This window comes from Phyllobates terribilis, unplaced genomic scaffold, assembly GCF_046119375.1.
Source record: "Phyllobates terribilis strain yellow unplaced genomic scaffold, ASM4611937v1 Scaffold_404__1_contigs__length_1715579, whole genome shotgun sequence".
In the NCBI taxonomy this organism is placed as follows: domain Eukaryota; kingdom Metazoa; phylum Chordata; class Amphibia; order Anura; family Dendrobatidae; genus Phyllobates; species Phyllobates terribilis.
In genome coordinates, this window is record NW_027363164.1 from 592,229 (window position 1) to 612,704 (window position 20,476).

The 20,476-nt window shown below is 47.2% G+C and overlaps 7 non-coding genes across 7 annotated transcripts; all 7 read right to left on the reverse strand.

The window, feature by feature from the left end:
* Positions 1 to 39: 39 nt before the first annotated feature.
* On the reverse strand, positions 40 to 230 carry LOC141225342 (U2 spliceosomal RNA). Its single transcript, XR_012292616.1, has one exon. It is a non-coding gene; the product is annotated as a U2 spliceosomal RNA (small nuclear RNA).
* Positions 231 to 1,345: 1,115 nt separating this feature from the next.
* On the reverse strand, positions 1,346 to 1,533 carry LOC141225118 (U2 spliceosomal RNA). Its single transcript, XR_012292433.1, has one exon. It is a non-coding gene; the product is annotated as a U2 spliceosomal RNA (small nuclear RNA).
* Positions 1,534 to 7,925: 6,392 nt separating this feature from the next.
* On the reverse strand, positions 7,926 to 8,116 carry LOC141225343 (U2 spliceosomal RNA). The gene has a single exon (XR_012292617.1). It is a non-coding gene; the product is annotated as a U2 spliceosomal RNA (small nuclear RNA).
* Positions 8,117 to 15,564: 7,448 nt separating this feature from the next.
* On the reverse strand, positions 15,565 to 15,755 carry LOC141225344 (U2 spliceosomal RNA). The gene has a single exon (XR_012292618.1). It is a non-coding gene; the product is annotated as a U2 spliceosomal RNA (small nuclear RNA).
* A 1,109-nt stretch (positions 15,756 to 16,864) lies between these two features.
* On the reverse strand, positions 16,865 to 17,055 carry LOC141225345 (U2 spliceosomal RNA). The gene has a single exon (XR_012292619.1). It is a non-coding gene; the product is annotated as a U2 spliceosomal RNA (small nuclear RNA).
* Positions 17,056 to 18,170: 1,115 nt separating this feature from the next.
* On the reverse strand, positions 18,171 to 18,361 carry LOC141225346 (U2 spliceosomal RNA). The gene has a single exon (XR_012292620.1). It is a non-coding gene; the product is annotated as a U2 spliceosomal RNA (small nuclear RNA).
* Positions 18,362 to 19,476: 1,115 nt separating this feature from the next.
* LOC141225348 (U2 spliceosomal RNA) lies at positions 19,477 to 19,667 on the reverse strand. Its single transcript, XR_012292622.1, has one exon. It is a non-coding gene; the product is annotated as a U2 spliceosomal RNA (small nuclear RNA).
* Positions 19,668 to 20,476: the final 809 nt, after the last annotated feature.

Below are 20,476 nucleotides of genomic sequence, written 5' to 3' on the forward strand. Positions count from 1 at the left end.
TGAATTCAATTCTTTCTGATTTTAGAAACTGCATTAAAGAAGGGGTGCACCGGTCCTGGAGATACTGCAATACCAGGTCAATGCGTGGAGTGGACAGAGCAAGCTCTTTTTCCATCTCCCTGTTCTAAAAATCCATTTAATATATGGTCCCCAGATAGGGGACGTATCAGATATTAAACTGATAAGAACAGATACTACACTTGATCTTAGCCAAAAGGCCGAGAAGCGATAACCAGAATTGGTTTCAAACTACGGAGCCACCCAAGGATCCTGAAAAGTCCATTTGTGGAGATGAGCTCCTGGACTCCCGTTAAGAAGACATGTTGTCAACCTCTAGATCCCTTACATGCCTGCACTTTTCGGCTTGCTGCTGCTGCAATCCACGCGTTTTAGATCTGCATAACTCCACCTCTTTAAACACAGCACCTTCACCCCCTGCTGTTCCCACCCGCCTCAACACCGTTGGAAGGGAGGAGAACCAATTAAGGCGGGGGGTGGGGTGGAACGAGCAGCTGTCTACCCTTAGCAGGAGGGCTCCTGATTACATACCTCTCCTGCTGCTGCTGCTGCTGGCTGTCCAGCAGCAGACTGAAGGTGGCTGCTGCTGTGCACAGGTATATAAAGGCTCAGAGCCTATTATGACTCGCGCAGCCAGCGTTCCATTGCCACATTCCATCTACTGCAGGCAGGATACCTGGCTGGCTGAATGTCGCTGAGAAGCTCACAGAGACCGCCATAAGCAACAGTTTAACAGAATGCCACAGACTAATCAACCAAACTTTTTGGGTTGGGTTCTCTTTTATAGTCTGCAGGCATTAAATGAAAGAAGTCAGTGTTCCAGCAGAAGGAGACAACGTTTCAGAAAAGGCATTGTAGCAAACCAAAAAAGAAATTTTAAGCGCAGCAGAGTAACCAGCGCACATACCTGTTAGCTCAGGTGAGTTTAAAAGGCTGCTGTTGATAACAAGGGCATTTGCTAAATAGATGGTGTGTGTGCAACAATATACTGAAAGGTCAATTATATTGTGCAGCTTATCTCACCACCTGTAGTTATTTAGGTGAAAGCTCCAAAATGCTTGCCTAATATGTCTGTTTATCCAAAAGGAAGTAAAAAGGGAGAGCTAGAAAGATAGCATTGCATCACATTACATGGCAATGCAATGCACAGTTGCTGAAGTTGAACCAAAATGAGCTTGTAATCTGGCTTCTGCAACTTTGAACATGAAAAATCCAATGAGGAGAAGAAAAGCAAAGCCAAAGAGTCCATCCCAAAATCCGACAAACAAGCAAAATGAACAAAAAACATTGAATTCAATTCTTTCTGATTTTAGAAACTGCATTAAAGAAGGGGTGCACCGGTCCTGGAGATACTGCAATATCAGGTCAATGCGTGGAGTGGACAGAGCAAGCTCTTTTTCCATCTCCCTGTTCTAAAAATCCATTTAATATATGGTCCCCAGATAGGGGACGTATCAGATATTAAACTGATAAGAACAGATTTTTTTTTAATTTGGCTATCCCCTGCAGAGGGATAAAACCGTTTATTAAAACTTTAACAAATTACAAGCATAATTAAACAAATACCAAACGTTAAAAGACAAATGAAATTTACAAAACAAAAAAATACAAAGATTTTAGATAATTAGGTTCCATTGGTAAACAAGCCATTTTTTGGAAATATGTACATTCTTCTTTTTGTCAATTAAATAATAAGTATACATTTCACATAAACATAAACTTAAAACATCATTCACTGATAAAACATCTTGTCTAAAAATAGCAATGTTGCGCGCTTTCCAGAGAGATGACTTGGCGCAGTTCACTGTCTTCCAAGCCATTGTGTACTGGTCCATTGTGGGGCATTCCATAAGTCCGTATAGCACAGTTTTATATGTAAAGTCCTTGAGGTCTGCCACCCTTTCCAGTAGGGGGAGCAGTCTTCTCCAGAAATCCTTTGCAAAATTACATGTCCATAATAGATGTTCCACCGTTTCCTCTTCTTGGCATCCGGCTCTTGGGCAGATGGCAGACCTCACAAATCCTCTTCTGTATTGGAATGCCCGGCAAGGAAGATAGCGGTGCATGCAACTCCAAGCCAGATCTCTCTGTTCATTAAAAAGATAAAAAACGTTAATCATTTTCCAGATAGACATAGATTTGTCATCATCATATCTGTCAACATTACATATTTCCTCACTTTTACGTATTTCTTTAATTAGTTTCTTACTATTTCTTAATTCCTCTATTTTCTTAGTCCCTAAATTAAAATCGGACACTATTTTCCTTAAAATCTCATAATGCGTCGACAAATTAAAAGCATGGGGCACAGATATATTAACTTCATACCATCTAAACTTTCTCATAAAAAATCCTGTATTAAAACGCATAAAAAAGGACCAATAGTGATTCTTAAAAAGGACATTAAAACAGTAAACGAACAGATGGATTAAAAGAAACCTATTAAAATCTGGAAAATCTTTACCACCTTTTACTTTTGATTTCATCACGATTTCTCTTTTCAGCTTTTCCATTTTTGAGTTCCAAAAGAAGGTAAAACAGGTTTTGGTTATCTTTTTTAAAACATTAACAGGCGGGGGGAAAACCATGCTAAGATACAATAAAAGAGGTAAAATCACCATCTTTAAAACCAATACTTTACCCTCCATTGTAAGTCTCCTCATGTTCCACATACATATTTTCGTATTTACTTTCTGTGTAACTGTTTCCCAACTATTATAACCATCATTATTTTCAGTGAATGATATACCTAAAATGGAAATGGATTCGGAGACATTAATTGGTACATCACGTAAAATCATCCCCCCAACACTTAAAATGTTACACTTATTAAAATTGATTTTAAAACCAGAAGCTAGGCAAAAGGATTGCACTTGATGGAGAGTGGCCGTAAGTGATGGTGCATCTGTACACAAGACCGCCACGTCATCCATGTAGCCTACAACCTTGGCCTCCAAACCACGGCTTCCAGGCAGAGGGACACCGCATATCTGTTTATTTTGGCGTATTGCACATAACATTGGTTCCAGTGCACAGATAAACAGTAGGGGGGACAGAGGGCATCCCTGTTTCACCCCTGACCGTAAAAATACCTCTTGTGTCTTAAAACCATTCACTAAAATCTTACTTGTACAATCCTTGTAAAATGCTTTAAGCGATAGTAAAAACCCTTCTGGTATGCCCATTTTCTCTAAAACTTTAAAAAGATAAAAGTGTGAGACACGGTCAAATGCTTTTTCAAAATCAATAGATAAAATCGCCATTTTCCCCTTTCTGTCTTTCACATCCTCAATACAGTCTTTCACTAAATTCAGATTGTCCCATATACTGCGCCCCGGCACCCCACACACTTGATTAGAATGAATAACTTTGCTGATGACTTCTTTTAGACGATTTGCACAAATTTTAGCCATTATTTTATAGTCACAATTTAAAAGTGTTATTGGTCTCCAGTTTTCTAATTTTGATTTATCACCTTTTTTGTATAGGAGGGAGACTTCACCTTTCTTCCAGGAATTTAATAAAACCTTATTATTAAAAACCTCAGTAAACAAATAAAACAAATCATCTTTTAAAATATCATAAAAACATACATAAAATTCTATTGGGATGCCATCAGGACCAGGGACCTTTCCAGTTTTAAAACTTTTAATAGTTTTTAACACTTCTTGTTCCGTTAAAACTTGGGATAAAAACTCTTGGGATGCGGGATCTAAAACAGCTGTTAGTCCTTGCAGCGAATCATCCATTAATTTATTATCTATATTTTTTCCATTAAAAAGATTAGAAAAAAAAAACTCAACTTTACCCAGCATATTTTTTATATTATTCTCACCATCTATATGGTCAATTATCACTTTTTCTTTTTTATTTTTCCTAAAAAAATATCTGGAACACTTTTCATTTTCTTCTATATGTTGTACTCTAGAACGAAAAATGATCTCTTTTCCTTTTTGTTCTAGCCATTTTGAAATCTCTTCTTTTAAGTTTGAAATATCAAGTTGTACATCTATCCCATTGTCTCTGAGCTTAAATAATGTTTGTAGGCGGGTATTTAAAATTCTATATTCTTCATATTTTTCTTTGGCTCTACATATACTCTTTTTAATAAAAAAGTCTTTTATTTTTACTTTCATTCTATCCCACCATACACTCATAGTCTCATTTGTTTTTTTCCCTTTTCTACATTTCCTATAAAACTCAATAAAATCTGATAAAATCTGCGGGTCGGTTAAAAGGGATACGTTCATTTTCCAGCTTTTCTTACCACATTTTTTGTTGTCATTTACTTTTATGGTAAAGGATAAAAGTTTATGGTCTGAAAATATATTAGTTAAAACTTCACATTTGGCAGGTATTGTTTTATCTGAACCAAAAATAAAATCAATCCTAGAGCTACAATTAGCATTGCTCCAAGTGAAACCGGCGTCCTCTGGGCTGTCACTATGACACTCTTTATATATGTCTATCAATTTAGCATCTTTGACTATATCATGTAGCATACCTGAGGTTTTATCGTAGTTCCTGCTTACAGAGCTGGAGCGCCGGTTTTCACCTTTTAAAACACAATTAAAATCCCCTGCTAAGATAAAAGGTTCAGAGTTATTAATAAATAATGGTAAAAGATCAAGCATTTCGGCTCTTTCATTTTTCTCTGGGGATCCATAAAAATTTAAAAACTGCCATCTAATACCATCAATAAAAGCTTTCACTAATAAAATACGACCTGGTAAAATTTCCTGAATAAAATCAATTAAAACGTTCCCTTTAAAAAGTATGGCTACACCCGCTGATCCTGCAGCATTCGATCCGGACCAGACAGATGGCCCACACTTCCACTCATCTTTATATTTTTGATATGACATTTCATGTGGGATATTACATTCTTGCAGAAAAAATACAGATGCAGCAAAACACGTAAAAAAATTAAAAAGAGCAGTTCTTCTCGTGTTAGATTTTATGCCTCTCACGTTGAGGGAAATACCTTTGAGTTCAGCCATCATTAGAAAATGTAGAAATTTTACTTAGGTAACTAAGAGCAACGGATTTACCTGTCCGATGAACCTGATCAGACCACTGGGCTTGCGCCTCCCTCCTCATCTGATAGTATCGTCACGAGAGTCTCCGTGGAGGAGGAAAGATTACCACATTTATATAAACCCGACGCTACACTGGCATAGATCGGAGGGCTGGCTGGCAGAACCCGCTGGGTCTCCATTGGCTGGCCATGCAGTTCCTCATCAGGTGGGTCCCCGAGGGGTTCCGCCGCCCCTGTTTGACCTGTAGAAGGTCGTCCTATAGGAGGAGGTTGCGCACAAGGCAGAGCCTCTGACTCTTCAGAGGCAGCAAGATCCCGGTCCTCACCTGTAGCAGCGGAGACCGAAACCCCTGAGGGTCCAGCGTCCACGTCCCCTTCTGGAGAAGTGTCCATCTGTTCACCTCCTGCTGCCTCCTCCGAACCACCCTTTTTCTTTTTCTTAGGACCCACCTTTATCCACTCAGCGCCCTCAGCACTAGGAGACCCAGACTGGGCATGGGCTTCTGTGTCGGCCTTTTGCCGGTCCCTTTTGACCTTACCAGTAGAGCCCTTCTGCTCCTTCTCAGCCCTCCTTTTGGACTCTCGCAGGTCCTGCAGCCAGGTTTTGGGATTTGGTATTTTACCTGTCATAGACTCTGGAGACATTTCACTATTTGGTACGCCCTTATTGTCTCCAGAGGCTCCAGGTTGTTGTTCCTCCTCCTGAGGGGTGGTCTGATCTTTTGGTCCTTGGTCGGACGTCTTGGACTTTCCCTTTTGCTCATCTTCCCGAAATCTGTGAGGGCAAGAAAAATAAAAGTGACCTGGAGTCTGGCAAAAACTACATTTCTTTTCCTTAGGGCATTCTTTTGTCTCATGTTCTTCACTAGCACAATTTCTACATGATACATTACAGTTTTCTTTTGAATGACCATAGCGCCCACAATTTCTGCAATATACTGGCATCCCAGAAAAGAAGAAATCCCCATTTGTTTGTCCAATTTTAAAACGGGCAGGGGGAAGCCGTATACCACCTGGTGTATTTGGATCTCTTATACACTTCACAAGAAATTTCCACTTAGATGTCCATATGTTATATTCATTAAGTATCTTCCCAATACATTTAACACTTTTAAAATAAATTGCTAAAAATGACATAATTTCTGGAGCAGAAACAAAAGGCGAAAATACTTTTACGACAACAAGTCTTACCTCATCCAGGACGTGCTCAACAATTTGTATCCCTTTCAGAACAGGACTATTTTCAACTTTTTTTAACTTTTCTAGAACATCTCTGAAAATACCTTCTCCGGTGAATGTGATGTCATAGTCACCTCTTCTAGGATAATCCTGGATGGACAGAATTTCATTCCTCTGCACGCCAAGAAGGTTCCTGAGCACGTCCTGGACTACATACCCTAATTTCCTCATATCCGAGCCACCCGCCGTGAAGTGAACTCGGATAGAGTTTTTTAGCCTCGCATAAAGAGGCACGAGGTTAGGGTCAACCTCCATGGAAACCGCAACAAGGTTGCAAATTGCAGCCGCTTGCAATCTGCGCTCCCAGTGTTCTTGCAGCGAAAGACACCTGGAAGCTGGGGGATCGCAACACGTTACCCTGGGACTAAGCCCTCTCCCTAATAGCAGCAAGCAGGTTAAGTCCACCAAAGTGGACGATCCTGCCAGGCCAAAGAGAGGGGTACCCGAGTACCCTTCAACTACAATCTCCTGCAATAAAGCACTTGATCGTAGCCAAAAGGCCGAGAAGCGATAACCAGAATTGGTTTCAAACTACGGAGCCACCCAAGGATCCTGAAAAGTCCATTTGTGGAGATGAGCTCCTGGACTCCTGTTAAGAAGACATGTTGTCAACATCTAGATCCCTTACATGCCTGCACTTTTCGGCTTGCTGCTGCTGCAATCCACGCGTTTTAGATCTGCATAACTCCACCTCTTTAAACACAGCACCTTCAGCCCCTGCTGTTCCCACCCGCCTCAACACCGTTGGAAGGGAGGAGAACCAATTAAGGCGGGGGGTGGGGTGGAACGAGCAGCTGTCTACCCTTAGCAGGAGGGCTCCTGATTACATACCTCTCCTGCTGCTGCTGCTGCTGCTGGCTGTCCAGCAGCAGACTGAAGGTGGCTGCTGCTGTGCACAGGTATATAAAGGCTCAGAGCCTATTATGACACGCGCAGCCAGCGTTCCATTGCCACATTCCATCTACTGCAGGCAGGATACCTGGCTGGCTGAATGTCGCTGAGAAGCTCACAGAGACCGCCATAAGCAACAGTTTAACAGAATGCCACAGACTAATCAACCAAACTTTTTGGGTTGGGTTCTCTTTTATAGTCTGCAGGCATTAAATGAAAGAAGTCAGTGTCCCAGCAGAAGGAGACAACGTTTCAGAAAAGGCATTGTAGCAAACCAAAAAAGAAATTTTAAGCGCAGCAGAGTAACCAGCGCACATACCTGTTAGCTCAGGTGAGTTTAAAAGGCTGCTGTTGATAACTAGGGCATTTGCTAAATAGATGGTGTGTGTGCAACAATATACTGAAAGGTCAATTATATTGTGCAGCTTATCTCACCACCTGTAGTTATTTAGGTGAAAGCTCCAAAATGCTTGCCTAATATGTCTGTTTATCCAAAAGGAAGTAAAAAGGGAGAGCTAGAAAGATAGCATTGCATCACATTACATGGCAATGCAATGCACAGTTGCTGAAGTTGAACCAAAATGAGCTTGTAATCTGGCTTCTGCAACTTTGAACATGAAAAATCCAATGAGGAGAAGAAAAGCAAAGCCAAAGAGTCCATCCCAAAATCCGACAAACAAGCAAAATGAACAAAAAACATTGAATTCAATTCTTTCTGATTTTAGAAACTGCATTAAAGAAGGGGTGCACCGGTCCTGGAGATACTGCAATACCAGGTCAATGCGTGGAGTGGACAGAGCAAGCTCTTTTTCCATCTCCCTGTTCTAAAAATCCATTTAATATATGGTCCCCAGATAGGGGACGTATCAGATATTAAACTGATAAGAACAGATACTACACTTGATCTTAGCCAAAAGGCCGAGAAGCGATAACCAGAATTGGTTTCAAACTACGGAGCCACCCAAGGATCCTGAAAAGTCCATTTGTGGAGATGAGCTCCTGGACTCCCGTTAAGAAGACATGTTGTCAACCTCTAGATCCCTTACATGCCTGCACTTTTCGGCTTGCTGCTGCTGCAATCCACGCGTTTTAGATCTGCATAACTCCACCTCTTTAAACACAGCACCTTCACCCCCTGCTGTTCCCACCCGCCTCAACACCGTTGGAAGGGAGGAGAACCAATTAAGGCGGGGGGTGGGGTGGAACGAGCAGCTGTCTACCCTTAGCAGGAGGGCTCCTGATTACATACCTCTCCTGCTGCTGCTGCTGCTGGCTGTCCAGCAGCAGACTGAAGGTGGCTGCTGCTGTGCACAGGTATATAAAGGCTCAGAGCCTATTATGACACGCGCAGCCAGCGTTCCATTGCCACATTCCATCTACTGCAGGCAGGATACCTGGCTGGCTGAATGTCGCTGAGAAGCTCACAGAGACCGCCATAAGCAACAGTTTAACAGAATGCCACAGACTAATCAACCAAACTTTTTGGGTTGGGTTTTCTTTTATAGTCTGCAGGCATTAAATGAAAGAAGTCAGTGTTCCAGCAGAAGGAGACAACGTTTCAGAAAAGGCATTGTAGCAAACCAAAAAAGAAATTTTAAGCGCAGCAGAGTAACCAGCGCACATACCTGTTAGCTCAGGTGAGTTTAAAAGGCTGCTGTTGATAACAAGGGCATTTGCTAAATAGATGGTGTGTGTGCAACAATATACTGAAAGGTCAATTATATTGTGCAGCTTATCTCACCACCTGTAGTTATTTAGGTGAAAGCTCCAAAATGCTTGCCTAATATGTCTGTTTATCCAAAAGGAAGTAAAAAGGGAGAGCTAGAAAGATAGCATTGCATCACATTACATGGCAATGCAATGCACAGTTGCTGAAGTTGAACCAAAATGAGCTTGTAATCTGGCTTCTGCAACTTTGAACAGGAAAAATCCAATGAGGAGAAGAAAAGCAAAGCCAAAGAGTCCATCCCAAAATCCGACAAACAAGCAAAATTGTAACATACCTGGCGGCGTCCTTGCATGGTGGTCCATCTCCCACTGTGCAAGAGCGCGCACTTGATCTCCAGTCCAGAATGTCTCTCTGGCTTCCCTCCTTGCTGTCTGTTTGTCTGTTTTGGCTGCATAGGGCGACACCCGCTGAACTTCCTGTTTCTTGTACCTGCTGTGGACACGCCCCTGTTGCACCTTCAGCCTATTGCTGTCCATCTTTGGGTATTTATACCACCTTCTTCCTCAAGATGGCGCCTGAGCATTGTGTCCTGTCAGTCGGCTTTTTGTCTCTGACATGCCAGGTCCTATCCTGTTTTCCTGCCTGTTTTCCAGTTCTGTGTCTGAACTGTGGTCTGTTTTTGTGAACACGCTTCTTGCCTGTTCTTTCGCCTTCTAGGGGCCGTATTCCTAGATCTGCCTGTCTGTGCCTTGCGGTATCTGTTCCCGTCTGAACAGAGTCCTGTTTGTGTCCCTGCCTTGTGGTATCTGTTCCTGTCTGAACTGAGTCCTGTCTATTTCTCCTGTCTTGCAGTATCTGTTCCCGTGTCTGAACTGAGTCCTGTCTATGTCTCCTGCCTTGTGGTATCAGTTCCCGTGTCTGAACTGAGTCCTGTCTGTGTACTCTTGCCTGCTGCCTTTCCTGGAGGCTGTATTTCCAGGCCTGTCTGAACACGCTCCTAGCCTGTTCCTCCCGCCTTCTAGGGGCCGATTACCTAGATCCGTTCCTGTATCTTGTCTGTCCTGTCTGAACACGCTCCTTGCCTGTTCGTCCCGCCTCTCTGGGGGCCGTATTCCCAGACCCGCTCCTTTATCCCGCTGCAGTGTCGGTCTCTTCCGTACACTCAGTTCCAGTCTGAACTCTCTCCTATCCTTTACCTGTTTTGCCTCTGTCTGTTCCTTTCCTTTTTCTGCAGAGTCTGAACTCGTACCTAACTCCTGCTTGTTGTCTCTGTACTCCCGTTTGTGAGTTTGTGGTCCCCTCGCTACTTCACTGCAAGTACCCTGTGGGTATCTGGCTCTGCCTTTCCCTTCCTGTCTGTTCCGTGTGAACAGAGCCCTGTCCGTCCTGCTCTGACTCCTTGCTCACTGCTCCGGCAGTCCTGTCCTGCCCTGCTTCTGCCCGCTGCTCCGGCAGTCCTGTCCTGCCCTGCTTCTGCCCGCTGCTCCGGCAGTCCTGTCCTGCCCTGCTTCTGCCCGCTGCTCCGGCAGTCCTGTCCTGCCCTGCTTCTGCCCGCTGCTCCGGCAGTCCTGTCCTGCCCTGCTTCTGCCCGCTGCTCTGGCAGTCCTGTCCTGCCCTGCTTCTGCCCGCTGCTTCGGCAGTCCTGTCCTGTCCTGCCCTGCTTCTGCCCGCTGCTCCGGCAGTCCTGTCCTGTCCTGCCCTGCTTCTGCCCGCTGCTCCGGCAGTCCTGTCCTGTCCTGCCCTGCTTCTGCCCACTGCTCCGGCAGTCCTGTCCTGTCCTGCCCTGCTTCTGCCCGCTGCTCCGGCAGTCCTGTCCTGTCCTGCCCTGCTTCTGCCCGCTGCTCCGGCAGTCCTGTCCTGTCCTGCCCTGCTTCTGCCCGCTGCTCCGGCAGTCCTGTCCTGTCCTGCCCTGCTTCTGCCCGCTGCTCCGGCAGTCCTGTCCTGTCCTGCCCTGCTTCTGCCCGCTGCTCCGGCAGTCCTGTCCTGTCCTGCCCTGCTTCTGCCCGCTGCTCCGGCAGTCCTGTCCTGTCCTGCCCTGCTTCTGCCCGCTGATCCGGCAGTCCTGTCCTGCCCTGCTTCTGCCCGCTGATCCGGCAGTCCTGTCCTGCCCTGCTTCTGCCCGCTGCTCCGGCAGTCCTGTCCTGCCCTGCTTGTGCTCGCTGCTCCTGCAGCCCCGTCCTGCTCTGTTCTTGCCCACCGCTTTGGGCGTTCCCTCTCTGCTGTGGTTGTCTACCGCATCTGCGGTTCTGTGACCCAGTCTGTACTGGGTCTTAACCTTTCTGTGCTCCAGCCCGTCCTTTCGGCCAGTACCTCCCTGCCTGCATACTCGCCTGTATCCACCCCTCTGCATACCTGCCGTGTTTGCTTACATCCACCAGTCTGTGCCAGCCTAACCTGCCTGTTCCAGTAATTCCAGTGTGGGTCAACCCCCGTGTCCGGAGTTTGACCTGGAGTAGCACCTGGTCCCTCTGCCCGGTTTCTCCCTGGTGCACTGGCGTCGTATGCCGTCGTGCCACCTTGGTCGGATCGGCCAGATACTTAGTCACGCCCCTCCAGGCACTCTCCGGTCCATGGTCCAGTGGAACCACAACACCCGCACACGCCAGTCAGTCCGGGCGTGTGCATAACAGCATGCTCAGGCCATGGTTCCCGTTGAGCCCCACGGCCTTCGCTCTCTGAGAAGTTTTCCAGCGAATACATGCATTAAAAATAAATAAATAAAAGTTTTTTTTTTTCTCAGCTGAGTTCCAGGCGAATTACGCACCCGTCCAGATGGATCTATCTGCTCTCGTTCCTGCGGATCCGCCACGTTACTATGGGGATCCAAGACAAAGTCGTGCATTTGTGGAGCAATGCATGCTACACTTCAAGTTCTACCCTCTATGTTTTCCCACCGATCGGGTTAAGGTGGCATTCATTATGTCTTTCCTGGCGGGTGATGCCTTGGAATGGATCAACCCCCTATATGAAACACGGGATCCGATCCTCCTGGACCTAATGGCCTTCCTGGTGGCCTTTCTAATGGTCTTCGATGATCCTAACCCGGAGGCTCCTGCTGAAGCTTCACCTCCCAATATCCCGGAGCAGCCCCGATGGGTAATGTGTGTGGGTAGCGCAATAGTCCTCCAGCCCAATGAGACTACTGCCCACCCAGAATCCTCACAGGGTGACTACGCTTTCCGGAATACTTCTCCCAACCTCAAGAGGCAGTCCAGACGTGCTAGACGTAGAGGCAAGCCGTCACGCCAGGGTCTGTCCTCCCTGAGACCTCCTGACCCCAACCTTGAAGTCCCTACTGAAGCTTCATCTCCCTGTATCCCGGAGAAGCCCCAATGGGTAATGTGTGTGGGTAGTGCTCCGGTTCTCCTGCCCGAAGAGACTTCTGCCCATCCAGACTCCACACAGGAGAACTTCCTGCACCCAGCATCAGATGCTTCACCCACTTTAACCGGTGTGCATGTCCAAGGATGCTCCAAAGCTGTGGTTACCTCAGAGTCTGTGCACCTCTACTACCTGGCGGAGGACCCCCTGTTGCCTCCTGAATCCTCCGGGATACCACTCGATGACAAATGGAGAGAGACTTCTCTACACTCGGTACTCGATACTTTGTCCGCTTCGTCCTGTGAGCCTGACAATGGGTACCCCAAAGTGGTAGTTACCCCCGAGTCTCTACACCCCTCCGACCAGGCGGAGGACCTCCAGTTGTCTCCAGAACCCTTCGGGGTGCTACCTGGTAGCGAAAGGACAGAGACTCTCCTATACTCTGTACCTGATACCTCGCTCGCTTCGTCCAGTGAGTACAACCTAGTGTACTCCGAAGCAGAGGTTAATCCCGAGTCTCTACACCCCTCCGACCAGGCGGAGGACCTCCAGTTGTCTCCAGAACCCTTCGGGGTGCCACCTGGTGGTGAATGGACAGAGACTTTCCTATATCCTGGATCTGATACCTCGCTTGCTTCGTCCAGTGAGTCCGACCTTGTGTACTCTGAAGCAGATGTTTTCTCTGAGCCTCTGCACTCTTCTGACCCGGCGGAGGACCTCCAGTTGTTTCCTGAATTCTCCGGGGTACCACCAGATAACAAAGAGACAGTGACTTTTCCTCATTATGTACCTGATAACCCGTCTATTTCTTCCTGTGAGCTTGACAAGATGTACCTCGAAGCAGAGATTACCCCCAAGTCTCTGTCCCCCTCCAACCCGGTGAAGGACTTCCAGTCGTCTCCTGTACCCTCTGGGGTGCCACCTGAAAATATGTGGAGAGAGACTTCCTTGTGTGCTGTTCCTGGTACTCCACCCGTTTCGTCTGTTGCTAGGGATGGCTGGATAGGAGGTAGCATCCTAGCTAACCAGATGAAATCAATTTTTCCTGTGGACAGTGGAAGTGATCTCCTTGAAGTGAACGACTGGTCCTCGAATTCCCTGCGGAAGATTCTGGCAGGCCTGAAGAAGAGGGGGCGTAAGGGGGGGGGGTACTGTAACATACCTGGCGGCGTCCTTGCATGGTGGTCCATCTCCCACTGTGCAAGAGCGCGCACTTGATCTCCAGTCCAGAATGTCTCTCTGGCTTCCCTCCTTGCTGTCTGTTTGTCTGTTTTGGCTGCATAGGGCGACACCCGCTGAACTTCCTGTTTCTTGTACCTGCTGTGGACACGCCCCTGTTGCACCTTCAGCCTATTGCTGTCCATCTTTGGGTATTTATACCACCTTCTTCCTCAAGATGGCGCCTGAGCATTGTGTCCTGTCAGTCGGCTTTTTGTCTCTGACATGCCAGGTCCTATCCTGTTTTCCTGCCTGTTTTCCAGTTCTGTGTCTGAACTGTGGTCTGTTTTTGTGAACACGCTTCTTGCCTGTTCTTTCGCCTTCTAGGGGCCGTATTCCTAGATCTGCCTGTCTGTGCCTTGCGGTATCTGTTCCCGTCTGAACAGAGTCCTGTTTGTGTCCCTGCCTTGTGGTATCTGTTCCTGTCTGAACTGAGTCCTGTCTATTTCTCCTGTCTTGCAGTATCTGTTCCCGTGTCTGAACTGAGTCCTGTCTATGTCTCCTGCCTTGTGGTATCAGTTCCCGTGTCTGAACTGAGTCCTGTCTGTGTACTCTTGCCTGCTGCCTTTCCTGGAGGCTGTATTTCCAGGCCTGTCTGAACACGCTCCTAGCCTGTTCCTCCCGCCTTCTAGGGGCCGATTACCTAGATCCGTTCCTGTATCTTGTCTGTCCTGTCTGAACACGCTCCTTGCCTGTTCGTCCCGCCTCTCTGGGGGCCGTATTCCCAGACCCGCTCCTGTATCCCGCTGCAGTGTCGGTCTCTTCCGTACACTCAGTTCCAGTCTGAACTCTCTCCTATCCTTTACCTGTTTTGCCTCTGTCTGTTCCTTTCCTTTTTCTGCAGAGTCTGAACTCGTACCTAACTCCTGCTTGTTGTCTCTGTACTCCCGTTTGTGAGTTTGTGGTCCCCTCGCTACTTCACTGCAAGTACCCTGTGGGTATCTGGCTCTGCCTTTCCCTTCCTGTCTGTTCCGTGTGAACAGAGCCCTGTCCGTCCTGCTCTGACTCCTTGCTCACTGCTCCGGCAGTCCTGTCCTGCCCTGCTTCTGCCCGCTGCTCCGGCAGTCCTGTCCTGCCCTGCTTCTGCCCGCTGCTCCGGCAGTCCTGTCCTGCCCTGCTTCTGCCCGCTGCTCCGGCAGTCCTGTCCTGCCCTGCTTCTGCCCGCTGCTCCGGCAGTCCTGTCCTGCCCTGCTTCTGCCCGCTGCTCTGGCAGTCCTGTCCTGCCCTGCTTCTGCCCGCTGCTTCGGCAGTCCTGTCCTGTCCTGCCCTGCTTCTGCCCGCTGCTCCGGCAGTCCTGTCCTGTCCTGCCCTGCTTCTGCCCGCTGCTCCGGCAGTCCTGTCCTGTCCTGCCCTGCTTCTGCCCGCTGCTCCGGCAGTCCTGTCCTGTCCTGCCCTGCTTCTGCCCGCTGCTCCGGCAGTCCTGTCCTGTCCTGCCCTGCTTCTGCCCGCTGCTCCGGCAGTCCTGTCCTGTCCTGCCCTGCTTCTGCCCGCTGCTCCGGCAGTCCTGTCCTGTCCTGCCCTGCTTCTGCCCGCTGCTCCGGCAGTCCTGTCCTGCCCTGCTTCTGCCCGCTGATCCGGCAGTCCTGTCCTGCCCTGCTTCTGCCCGCTGCTCCGGCAGTCCTGTCCTGCCCTGCTTGTGCTCGCTGCTCCTGCAGCCCCGTCCTGCTCTGTTCTTGCCCACCGCTTTGGGCGTTCCCTCTCTGCTGTGGTTGTCTACCGCATCTGCGGTTCTGTGACCCAGTCTGTACTGGGTCTTAACCTTTCTGTGCTCCAGCCCGTCCTTTCGGCCAGTACCTCCCTGCCTGCATACTCGCCTGTATCCACCCCTCTGCATACCTGCCGTGTTTGCTTACATCCACCAGTCTGTGCCAGCCTAACCTGCCTGTTCCAGTAATTCCAGTGTGGGTCAACCCCCGTGTCCGGAGTTTGACCTGGAGTAGCACCTGGTCCCTCTGCCCGGTTTCTCCCTGGTGCACTGGCGTCGTATGCCGTCGTGCCACCTTGGTCGGATCGGCCAGATACTTAGTCACGCCCCTCCAGGCACTCTCCGGTCCATGGTCCAGTGGAACCACAACACCCGCACACGCCAGTCAGTCCGGGCGTGTGCATAACAAAAATGAACAAAAAACATTGAATTCAATTCTTTCTGATTTTAGAAACTGCATTAAAGAAGGGGTGCACCGGTCCTGGAGATACTGCAATACCAGGTCAATGCGTGGAGTGGACAGAGCAAGCTCTTTTTCCATCTCCCTGTTCTAAAAATCCATTTAATATATGGTCCCCAGATAGGGGACGTATCAGATATTAAACTGATAAGAACAGATACTACACTTGATCTTAGCCAAAAGGCCGAGAAGCGATAACCAGAATTGGTTTCAAACTACGGAGCCACCCAAGGATCCTGAAAAGTCCATTTGTGGAGATGAGCTCCTGGACTCCCGTTAAGAAGACATGTTGTCAACCTCTAGATCCCTTACATGCCTGCACTTTTCGGCTTGCTGCTGCTGCAATCCACGCGTTTTAGATCTGCATAACTCCACCTCTTTAAACACAGCACCTTCACCCCCTGCTGTTCCCACCCGCCTCAACACCATTGGAAGGGAGGAGAACCAATTAAGGCGGGGGGTGGGGTGGAACGAGCAGCTGTCTACCCTTAGCAGGAGGGCTCCTGATTACATACCTCTCCTGCTGCTGCTGGCTGTCCAGCAGCAGACTGAAGGTGGCTGCTGCTGTGCACAGGTATATAAAGGCTCAGAGCCTATTATGACACACGCAGCCAGCGTTCCATTGCCACATTCCATCTACTGCAGGCAGGATACCTGGCTGGCTGAATGTCGCTGAGAAGCTCACAGAGACCGCCATAAGCAACAGTTTAACAGAATGCCACAGACTAATCAACCAAACTTTTTGGGTTGGGTTCTCTTTTATAGTCTGCAGGCATTAAATGAAAGAAGTCAGTGTTCCAGCAGAAGGAGACAACGTTTCAGAAAAGGCATTGTAGCAAACCAAAAAAGAAATTTTAAGCGCAGCAGAGTAACCAGCGCACATACCTGTTAGCTCAGGTGAGTTTAAAAGGCTGCTGTTGATAACAAGGGCATTTGCTAAATAGATGGTGTGTGTGCAACAATATACTGAAAGGTCAATTATATTGTGCAGCTTATCTCACCACCTGTAGTTATTTAGGTGAAAGCTCCAAAATGCTTGCCTAATATGTCTGTTTATCCAAAAGGAAGTAAAAAGGGAGAGCTAGAAAGATAGCATTGCATCACATTACATGGCAATGCAATGCACAGTTGCTGAAGTTGAACCAAAATGAGCTTGTAATCTGGCTTCTGCAACTTTGAACATGAAAAATCCAATGAGGAGAAGAAAAGCAAAGCCAAAGAGTCCATCCCAAAATCCGACAAACAAGCAAAATGAACAAAAAACATTGAATTCAATTCTTTCTGATTTTAGAAACTGCATTAAAGAAGGGGTGCACCGGTCCTGGAGATACTGCAATACCAGGTCAATGCGTGGAGTGGACAGAGCAAGCTCTTTTTCCATCTCCCTGTTCTAAAAATCCATTTAATATATGGTCCCCAGATAGGGGACGTATCAGATATTAAACTGATAAGAACAGATACTACACTTGATCTTAGCCAAAAGGCCGAGAAGCGATAACCAGAATTGGTTTCAAACTACGGAGCCACCCAAGGATCCTGAAAAGTCCATTTGTGGAGATGAGCTCCTGGACTCCCGTTAAGAAGACATGTTGTCAACCTCTAGATCCCTTACATGCCTGCACTTTTCGGCTTGCTGCTGCTGCAATCCACGCGTTTTAGATCTGCATAACTCCACCTCTTTAAACACAGCACCTTCACCCCCTGCTGTTCCCACCCGCCTCAACACCGTTGGAAGGGAGGAGAACCAATTAAGGCGGGGGGTGGGGTGGAACGAGCAGCTGTCTACCCTTAGCAGGAGGGCTCCTGATTACATACCTCTCCTGCTGCTGCTGCTGCTGGCTGTCCAGCAGCAGACTGAAGGTGGCTGCTGCTGTGCACAGGTATATAAAGGCTCAGAGCCTATTATGACACGCGCAGCCAGCGTTCCATTGCCACATTCCATCTACTGCAGGCAGGATACCTGGCTGGCTGAATGTCGCTGAGAAGCTCACAGAGACCGCCATAAGCAACAGTTTAACAGAATGCCACAGACTAATCAACCAAACTTTTTGGGTTGGGTTCTCTTTTATAGTCTGCAGGCATTAAATGAAAGAAGTCAGTGTTCCAGCAGTAGGAGACAACGTTTCAGAAAAGGCATTGTAGCAAACCAAAAAAGAAATTTTAAGCGCAGCAGAGTAACCAGCGCACATACCTGTTAGCTCAGGTGAGTTTAAAAGGCTGCTGTTGATAGCAAGGGCATTTGCTAAATAGATGGTGTGTGTGCAACAATATACTGAAAGGTCAATTATATTGTGCAGCTTATCTCACCACCTGTAGTTATTTAGGTGAAAGCTCCAAAATGCTTGCCTAATATGTCTGTTTATCCAAAAGGAAGTAAAAAGGGAGAGCTAGAAAGATAGCATTGCATCACATTACATGGCAATGCAATGCACAGTTGCTGAAGTTGAACCAAAATGAGCTTGTAATCTGGCTTCTGCAACTTTGAACATGAAAAATCCAATGAGGAGAAGAAAAGCAAAGCCAAAGAGTCCATCCCAAAATCCGACAAACAAGCAAAATGAACAAAAAACATTGAATTCAATTCTTTCTGATTTTAGAAACTGCATTAAAGAAGGGGTGCACCGGTCCTGGAGATACTGCAATACCAGGTCAATGCGTGGAGTGGACAGAGCAAGCTCTTTTTCCATCTCCCTGTTCTAAAAATCCATTTAATATATGGTCCCCAGATAGGGGACGTATCAGATATTAAACTGATAAGAACAGATACTACACTTGATCTTAGCCAAAAGGCCGAGAAGCGATAACCAGAATTGGTTTCAAACTACGGAGCCACCCAAGGATCCTGAAAAGTCCATTTGTGGAGATGAGCTCCTGGACTCCCGTTAAGAAGACATGTTGTCAACCTCTAGATCCCTTACATGCCTGCACTTTTCGGCTTGCTGCTGCTGCAATCCACGCGTTTTAGATCTGCATAACTCCACCTCTTTAAACACAGCACCTTCACCCCCTGCTGTTCCCACCCGCCTCAACACCGTTGGAAGGGAGGAGAACCAATTAAGGCGGGGGGTGGGGTGGAACGAGCAGCTGTCTACCCTTAGCAGGAGGGCTCCTGATTACATACCTCTCCTGCTGCTGCTGCTGCTGGCTGTCCAGCAGCAGACTGAAGGTGGCTGCTGCTGTGCACAGGTATATAAAGGCTCAGAGCCTATTATGACACGCGCAGCCAGCGTTCCATTGCCACATTCCATCTACTGCAGGCAGGATACCTGGCTGGCTGAATGTCGCTGAGAAGCTCACAGAGACCGCCATAAGCAACAGTTTAACAGAATGCCACAGACTAATCAACCAAACTTTTTGGGTTGGGTTCTCTTTTATAGCCTGCAGGCATTAAATGAAAGAAGTCAGTGTTCCAGCAGAAGGAGACAACGTTTCAGAAAAGGCATTGTAGCAAACCAAAAAAGAAATTTTAAGCGCAGCAGAGTAACCAGCGCACATACCTGTTAGCTCAGGTGAGTTTAAAAGGCTGCTGTTGATAACAAGGGCATTTGCTAAATAGATGGTGTGTGTGCAACAATATACTGAAAGATCAATTATATTGTGCAGCTTATCTCACCACCTGTAGTTATTTAGGTGAAAGCTCCAAAATGCTTGCCTAATATGTCTGTTTATCCAAAAGGAAGTAAAAAGGGAGAGCTAGAAAGATAGCATTGCATCACATTACATGGCAATGCAATGCACAGTTGCTGAAGTTGAACCAAAATGAGCTTGTAATCTGGCTTCTGCAACTTTGAACATGAAAAATCCAATGAGGAGAAGAAAAGCAAAGCCAAAGAGTCCATCCCAAAATCCGACAAACAAGCAAAATGAACAAAAAACATTGAATTCAATTCTTTCTGATTTTAGAAACTGCATTAAAGAAGGGGTGCACCGGTCCTGGAGATACTGCAATACCAGGTCAATGCGTGGAGTGGACAGAGCAAGCTCTTTTTCCATCTCCCTGTTCTAAAAATCCATTTAATATATGGTCCCCAGATAGGGGACGTATCAGATATTAAACTGATAAGAACAGATACTACACTTGATCTTAGCCAAAAGGCCGAGAAGCGATAACCAGAATTGGTTTCAAACTACGGAGCCACCCAAGGATCCTGAAAAGTCCATTTGTGGAGATGAGCTCCTGGACTCCCGTTAAGAAGACATGTTGTCAACCTCTAGATCCCTTACATGCCTGCACTTTTCGGCTTGCTGCTGCTGCAATCCACGCGTTTTAGATCTGCATAACTCCACCTCTTTAAACACAGCACCTTCACCCCCTGCTGTTCCCACCCGCCTCAACACCGTTGGAAGGGAGGAGAACCAATTAAGGCGGGGGGTGGGGTGGAACGAGCAGCTGTCTACCCTTAGCAGGAGGGCTCCTGATTACATACCTCTCCTGCTGCTGCTGCTGCTGGCTGTCCAGCAGCAGACTGAAGGTGGCTGCTGCTGTGCACAGGTATATAAAGGCTCAGAGCCTATTATGACACGCGCAGCCAGCGTTCCATTGCCACATTCCATCTACTGCAGGCAGGATACCTGGCTGGCTGAATGTCGCTGAGAAGCTCACAGAGACCGCCATAAGCAACAGTTTAACAGAATGCCACAGACTAATCAACCAAACTTTTTGGGTTGGGTTCTCTTTTATAGTCTGCAGGCATTAAATGAAAGAAGTCAGTGTTCCAGCAGAAGGAGACAACGTTTCAGAAAAGGCATTGTAGCAAACCAAAAAAGAAATTTTAAGCGCAGCAGAGTAACCAGCGCACATACCTGTTAGCTCAGGTGAGTTTAAAAGGCTGCTGTTGATAACAAGGGCATTTGCTAAATAGATGGTGTGTGTGCAACAATATACTGAAAGGTCAATTATATTGTGCAGCTTATCTC